The sequence below is a fragment of the Ammospiza caudacuta genome, unplaced genomic scaffold, assembly GCF_027887145.1.
Source record: "Ammospiza caudacuta isolate bAmmCau1 unplaced genomic scaffold, bAmmCau1.pri scaffold_191, whole genome shotgun sequence".
Taxonomy (NCBI): domain Eukaryota; kingdom Metazoa; phylum Chordata; class Aves; order Passeriformes; family Passerellidae; genus Ammospiza; species Ammospiza caudacuta.
Window position 1 is genome coordinate 104,167 of NW_026682970.1, and position 7,500 is coordinate 111,666.

Here is a 7,500-nt window from a genome sequence, read left to right on the forward strand (position 1 = left end):
AGCCCGGGGCCCGGGGTAGACCTGGTGTCCCAGGGCTCGGGGTAGACCTGGTGTCCCAGGGCTCGGGGTAGACCTGGTGTACCCGGCCGGACTTGGGCTACGGCGGCCCAGGGATCGGGGTAGACCTGGTGTCCCGGCCGGACTTAGGCTCCGGCAGCCGGGGGTCCCGGGGTAGACCTGGTGTCCCGGCGCCCGGGGTAGACCTGGTGTCCCGGCGCCCGGGGTAGACCTGGTGTCCAAGGCCCCGGGGTAGACCTGGTTTCCCAGCGCCCGGGGTAGACCTGGTGTCCCAGCGCCCGGGGTAGACCTGGTGTCCCAGCGCCCGGGCTAGACCTGGTGTCCCAGCGCCCGGGGTAGACCTGGTGTCCCAGCGCCCGGGGTAGACCTGGTGTCCAAGGCCCCGGGGTAGACCTGGTGTCCCAGCGCCCGGGGTAGACCTGGTGTCCCAGGGCTCGGGGGAGACCTGGTGTCCAAGGCCCCGGGGTAGACCTGGTGTCCCAGGGCTCGGGGTAGACCTGGTGTCCCGGGGCTCGGGGTAGACCTGATGTCCCGGCTGGACTTAGGCTCCGGTAGCCCGGGGCCCGGGGTAGACCTGGTGTCCCAGCGCCCGGGGTAGACCTGGTGTCCCAGGGCTCGGGGTAGACCTTGTGTCCCAGGGCTCGGGGTAGACCTGGTGTCCCAGGGCTCGGGGTAGACCTGGTGTCCCGGCTGGACTTAGGCTCCGGCAGCCCCGGGCCCAGGGTAGAGCTGGTGTCCAAGGCCAAGGCCAAGGGGTAGACCTGGTGTACCCATCCGGACTTGGGCTACGGCGGCCCAGGGATCGGGGTAGACCTGGTGTCCCGGCGCCCGGTGTAGACCTGGTGTCCCAGGGCTCGGGGTAGACCTGGTGTCCCAGCGCCCGGGCTAGACCTGGTGTCCCAGCGCCCGGGGTAGACCTGGTGTCCAAGGCCCCGGGGTAGACCTGGTGTCCCGGGGCCCGGGGTAGACCTGGTGTCCCGGGGCCCGGGGTAGACCTGGTGTCCCAGGCCCCGGGGTAGACCTGGTGTCCCGGCGCTCGGGGTAGACCTGGTGTCCCAGGGCCCGGGGTAGACCTGGTGTCCCGGGGCCCGGGGTAGACCTGGTGTCCCAGCGCCCGGGGTAGACCTGGTGTCCAAGGCCCCGGGGTAGACCTGGTGTCCCAGCGCCCGGGGTAGACCTGGTGTCCAAGGCCCCGGGGTAGACCTGGTGTCCCAGCGCCCGGGGTAGACCTGGTGTCCCGGGGCCCGGGCTAGACCTGGTGCCCTAGGGCCCGGGCTAGACCTGGTGTCCAAGGCCCCGGGGTAGACCTGGTGTCCCAGGGCCCGGGGTAGACCTGGTGTCCCGGGGCCCAGGGTAGACCTGGTGTCCGGGCGCCCGGGGTAGACCTGGTGTCCAAGGCCCCGCGGTAGACCTGGTGTCCCAGCGCCCGGGGTAGACCTGGTGTCCCAGCGCCCGGGGTAGACCTGGTGTCCAAGGCCCCGGGGTCGACCTGGTGTCCCGGGGCCCGGGGTAGACCTGGTGTCCCAGCGCCCGGGGTAGACCTGGTGTCCCAGCGCCCGGGGTAGACCTGATGTCTCGGCTGGACTTAGGCTCCGGCAGCCCGGGGCCCGGGGTAGACCTGGTGTCCCAGCGCCCGGGGTAGACCTGGTGTCCAAGGCCCTGGGGTAGACCTGGTGTCCCAGCGCCCGGGGTAGACCTGGTGTCCCGGCGCCCGGGGTAGACCTGGTGCCCTAGGGCCCGGGCTAGACCTGGTGTCCAACGCCCCGTCGTAGTCCTGTTGTCCCGGGCCGGCCTTAGGCCACGGCTGCCTTGCCCGTGGCTGGACCTGTGGTGCCTGGCCGGACTCCCTCTTCGGGTGCCTAGCAAGCCCGAAAAGTATGCAGACGGCGCCAGGGGGACTGATGGGAGAGGGCGGGTGGGGCGCCCCCAACCGCCGATGGGCGTGGGCGGCTCCGGCAGAGACGGCAAGGGCAGGGGTAAGGGCAGGGGCGGGCGCGGGGACGGGGACGGGGCCAGGGACAGGGAGTGAGGGCACGCGAGAGCGTGCACGCGGACGGGCAGCCAGGCGGCCGGGCGGGCGGGCGGGGGCAGGTGGCGGGGGGCGGCGAGGGGGCGGGGACGGTTGTCCGCGCGCGCGTGTGCACGCGCGGCGGTGTGGTGGCCTGAAGGGATGACCTTGGGGAGTGAACGTGCGCACGGGGGGGGTGGGGGGGGGGGGGGTGGGTGTGGCGCTGTATCTGTGTCTGTGCGGACGAGGGCCAAGGGCCGGCGGCTTCGTGCCGGCCCCGGGCGCCTCGGCCCCGAGCCCCCACGGCCCCCTAGACTGACGTCGAGGGCGGAAGACCTCTGCGGACCGTGAAAGAACCCGGCCGAAAGTGGCCGCCTGTGTGCTGGCGGTGGTGCCGGCGGCAGCCGCCTCTACCGGTGGGCGGGGCGGGGCGGGGCGAGCCGCATCGGGGGCCAGGGGGGCCGGGCTGTGTAGGGTCTCAGGAGGGCGTGGGTGGGACAGGGCGGGGGCGGGGGCGGGGGGTTGGTGGGGGCGCTGTTTCGCCAGTTCAGCGTGTCAGCAGGCAGACCACGGGGCACGGGTTGCCCGTCGGCTCGGCTGGGAGTGCTCTGGATACGAAACGAGGAGAAATAAAATGTGCCAATTGTTATTGTCGGTTTGTTTTTCCGGATGAGTTTCTCGTTCCAAGCGAATAGAGGAGCCATTCTACCCAAATCCAAACCACAAGACCACCGACCCCCCCCCAAAAGATAACAGCCTCAAAACTCAGCATCCAACAGAGCCGAACCTAGAAACAACAAACAATAAAGAAAGAAAGAAAAAAAAAAAAAAAACCAAACAAACCGAAAAAAAACCACCAAAACCCACCAAAAAAAAAAAAAAAAAAAAAAAAAAAAAAAAAAAATCCCGAATGACCAACACAATAAACCCCGAAAATATGTATTGATCTTGAAAGCGGGGTGGGGCTCATTGTGCGCGACGGGGCTGATCGAGCCGTCTGGCTCCGGGGTGATATGAGGCTGTGAGCTTAGCCCGGCTCCGGGGTCGATGGGGACGGTGAGGCACCCGGGCTGCGGGCGACGACAGGGAGATGGGAGGCCCACCCCGGGTCCGGGCCGGCCCTGGCTCACCAGGACAAGCCGGCTCCGGCGCTGCCGCGGCTCGCCGTGGCGCCCGGGAGGCAGGCGGCTGTGAAGGGACACCAGGTCTACCACGGCTCCGGCCGGGGACACCAGGTCTACCCCGGATTGATCGGGACACCAGGTCTACCCCGGATTGATCGGGACACCAGGTCTACCCCGGGGCCTTGGACACCAGGTCAACCCCGGGCGCTGGGACACCAGGTCTACCCCGGGCGCTGGGACACCAGGTCTACCCCGGGGCCTTGGACACCAGGTCTACCCCGAGCCCTGGGACACCAGGTCTACCCCGGGGCCTTGGACACCAGGTCTACCCCGGGCGCTGGGACACCAGGTCTACCCCGAGCCCTGGGACACCAGGTCTACCCCGGGGCCTTGGACACCAGGTCTACCCCGGGGCCTTGGACACCAGGTCTACCCCGGGCCCTGGGACACCAGGTCTACCCCGGGGCCTTGGACACCAGGTCTACCCCGAGCCCTGGGACACCAGGTCTACCCCGGATTGATCGGGACACCAGGTCTACCCCGGGGCCTTGGACACCAGGTCTACCCCGGGGCCTTGGACACCAGGTCTACCCTGAGCCGGGACACCAGGTCTACCCCGAGCCGGGACACCAGGTCTACCCCGGAGCCCGGGACACCAGGTCTACCCCAGGGCTTTGGACACCAGGTCTACCCCGGGCCCTGGGACACCAGGTCTACCCCGGGCCCTGGGACACCAGGTCTACCCCGGGGCCTTGGACACCAGGTCTACCCCGAGCCCTGGGACACCAGGTCTACCCCGGGGCCTTGGACACCAGGTCTACCCCGGGCGCTGGGACACCAGGTCTACCCCGGGCCCTGGGACACCAGGTCTACCCCGGGCCCTGAGACACCAGGTCTACCCCGGGGCCTTGGACACCAGGTCTACCCCGAGCCCTGGGACACCAGGTCTACCCCGGGGCCTTGGACACCAGGTCTACCCCGGGCGCTGGGACACCAGGTCTACCCCGGATTGATCGGGACACCAGGTCTACCCCGGGGCCTTGGACACCAGGTCTACCCCGGAGCCGGGACACCAGGTCTACCCCGAGCCCCGGGACACCAGGTCTACCCAAGGGCCTTGGACACCAGGTCTACCCCGGGCCCTGGGACACCAGGTCTACCCCGGGGCCTTGGACACCAGGTCTACCCCGGATCGATCGGGACACCAGGTCTACCCCGGATCCGGCGGGACACCAGGTCTACCCCGGATCCGGCGGGACACCAGGTCAACCCCCGAGCCCGGGACACCACGTCTACCCCGGGCCCGGCGGGACACCAGGTCTACCCCGGATTGATCGGGACACCAGGTCTACCCCGGATCCGGCGGGACACCAGGTCAACCCCGGAGCCCGGGACACCAGGTCTACCCCGGGCCCGGCGGGACACCAGGTCTACCCCGGAGCCCGGGACACCAGGTCTACCCCGGATCCGGCGGGACATCAGGTCTACCCCGGATCCGGCGGGACACCAGGTCTACCCCGGAGCCCGGGACACCAGGTCTACCCCGGGCCCGGCGGGACACCAGGTCTACCCCGGAGCCCGGGACACCAGGTCTACCCCGGATCCGGCGGGACACCAGGTCTACCCCGGATCCGGCGGGACACCAGGTCTACCCCGGAGCCCGGGACACCAGGTCTACCCCGGATTGATCGGGACACCAGGTCTACCCCGGATCCGGCGGGACACCAGGTCTACCCCGGGCCCGGCGGGACACCAGGTCTACCCCGGAGCCCGGGACACCAGGTCTACCCCGGAGCCCGGGACACCAGGTCTACCCCGGATCCGGCGGGACATCAGGTCTACCCCGGATCCGGCGGGACACCAGGTCTACCCCGGAGCCCGGGACACCAGGTCTACCTCGGGCCCGGCGGGACACCAGGTCTACCCCGGAGCCCGGGACACCAGGTCTACCCCGGAGCCCGGGACACCAGGTCTACCCCGGATCCGGCGGGACATCAGGTCTACCCCGGATCCGGCGGGACACCAGGTCTACCCCGGGCCCGGCGGGACACCAGGTCTACCCCGGATCCGGCGGGACACCAGGTCTACCCCGGATCCGGCGGGACACCAGGTCTACCCCGGATCCGGCGGGACACCAGGTCTACCCCGGAGCCCGGGACACCAGGTCTACCCCGGATCGATCGGGACACCAGGTCTACCCCGGATCCGGCGGGACACCAGGTCTACCCCGGAGCCCGGGACACCAGGTCTACCCCGGGCCCGGCGGGACACCAGGTCTACCCCGGATCCGGCGGGACACCAGGTCTACCCCGGATCCGGCGGGACATCAGGTCTACCCCGGATCCGGCGGGACACCAGGTCTACCCCGGAGCCCGGGACACCAGGTCTACCTCGGGCCCGGCGGGACACCAGGTCTACCCCGGAGCCCGGGACACCAGGTCTACCCCGGAGCCCGGGACACCAGGTCTACCCCGGATCCGGCGGGACATCAGGTCTACCCCGGAGCCCGGGACACCAGGTCTACCCCGGGCCCGGCGGGACACCAGGTCTACCCCGGAGCCCGGGACACCAGGTCTACCCCGGAGCCCGGGACACCAGGTCTACCCCGGGCCCGGCGGGACACCAGGTCTACCCCGGGCCCGGCGGGACACCAGGTCTACCCCGGATCCGGCGGGACACCAGGTCTACCACGGAGCCCGCCCGGGGCCGGCGGAGGTCGGCCTTGCCCCCGGCTGGCGTGCGCCTTCCGGGGACACCAGGTCTACCTCGCCCCGGCGTGACTTAGTCAAATTTCGGAGGGTGCCGGGTAGACCTGTTGTCTCGGCCGGCTGCGGAAGTTCACCAAGGGGTCGCTGTTGCCGGCCGCCTCCGGCTGCCTCATCGTAAGAGGCGGCCTGCGGCGGCGCCTTCTCCCGGTCAAGCTCCATCGGTCCCCTAGGAGGCCGCGGCGGCTTCGGACGCGTCTGTCCGTATTATGGGAGCGAGGTGACGGGCCGCATCCCCGCAGGTTGGTTTCATCCCGTGCCTGCGCCTAAGGCGGAGTGGAGTGGCCAGGCTGGTGCAGCCGGCAGGGCAAAGCAAGTGCCGCCTAGCCGGGACGAGTCTTTGTGGCTGTGTCCCGGCTCCCGTCTTTCCCGAGAAAAGTTGGTACAGTGAGAGGGGCGCCGAGAGAGAAGGGCAGCCGGAGAAGGGGGCGAGAGCTCTCCCCGCCAGGCCGAGAGAGAGGGGCAGCCGGAGAAGGGGGCGAGAGCTCTCCCCGCCAGGCCGAGAGAGAGGGGCAGCCGGAGAAGGGGGCGAGAGCTCTCCCCGCCAGGCCGAGAGAGAGAGGGGCAGCCGGAGAAGGGGGCGAGAGCTCTCCCCGCCAGGCCGAGAGAGAGAGGGGCAGCCGGAGAAGGGGGCGAGAGCTCTCCCCGCCAGGCCGAGAGAGAGGGGCAGCCGGAGAAGGGGGCGAGAGCTCTCCCCGCCAGGCCGAGAGAGAGGGGCAGCCGGAGAAGGGGGCGAGAGCTCTCCCCGCCAGGCCGAGAGAGAGGGGCAGCCGGAGAAGGGGGCGAGAGCTCTCCCCGCCAGGCCGAGAGAGAGGGGCAGCCGGAGAAGGGGGCGAGAGCTCTCCCCGCCAGGCCGAGAGAGAGAGGGGCAGCCGGAGAAGGGGGCGAGAGCTCTCCCCGCCAGGCCGAGAGAGAGGGGCAGCCGGAGAAGGGGGCGAGAGCTCTCCCCGCCAGGCCGAGAGAGAAGGGCAGCCGGAGAAGGGGGCGAGAGCTCTCCCCGCCAGGCCGAGAGAGAAGGGCAGCGAAAGACGATCCGAGAGAGCCGCTCGGGCGGCCGAGGCGAGGCGGAGAGAGAGAAGCTGCGAGCGTGTCCCGTTCCGGCCCGGCTTCTGCCGGCCGATTCGCAAGGGGGGGCGTCCCCCCTGGGCAGCGGTGGCGGGCGAGGCGGCGGCGCCTCGTCCCTTTCGTGCCTGGCCTTAAGCCGGGGCCCACTCGGCGGGCACTGTTTTGGGCTGTCGGTCCGCCTCGGCGGCGGTCGGCCCGCCCGGTAAAGCTGTGGAGCCCGGGGTCGGGGTGCCCCCGTCCCCGGCCCGCGTTGTTGAAGCCGTCCCCCTTCCTCGGCCCTAAGCCGGGGACCCGCGTTGGCGGGCAGAGTTTTTTGGAGTTGGCGGACCCGGCACCCGACGGAGAGAGCCCCCCGGACTTGTCGCGGGCGAGGCGGCGGCGCCTCGCCCACCTCGGTCGTGGCCGCATCGACCGAGCCGCTTATGCCGGGCGGGCTGGGTTGCCACGCGGGCCCGTGTTTTTTTTTTTTTTTCCCCCCCGCGGTTTAGGCGTGCCGGCGTGCGGGCAGAGTGGGGGCACC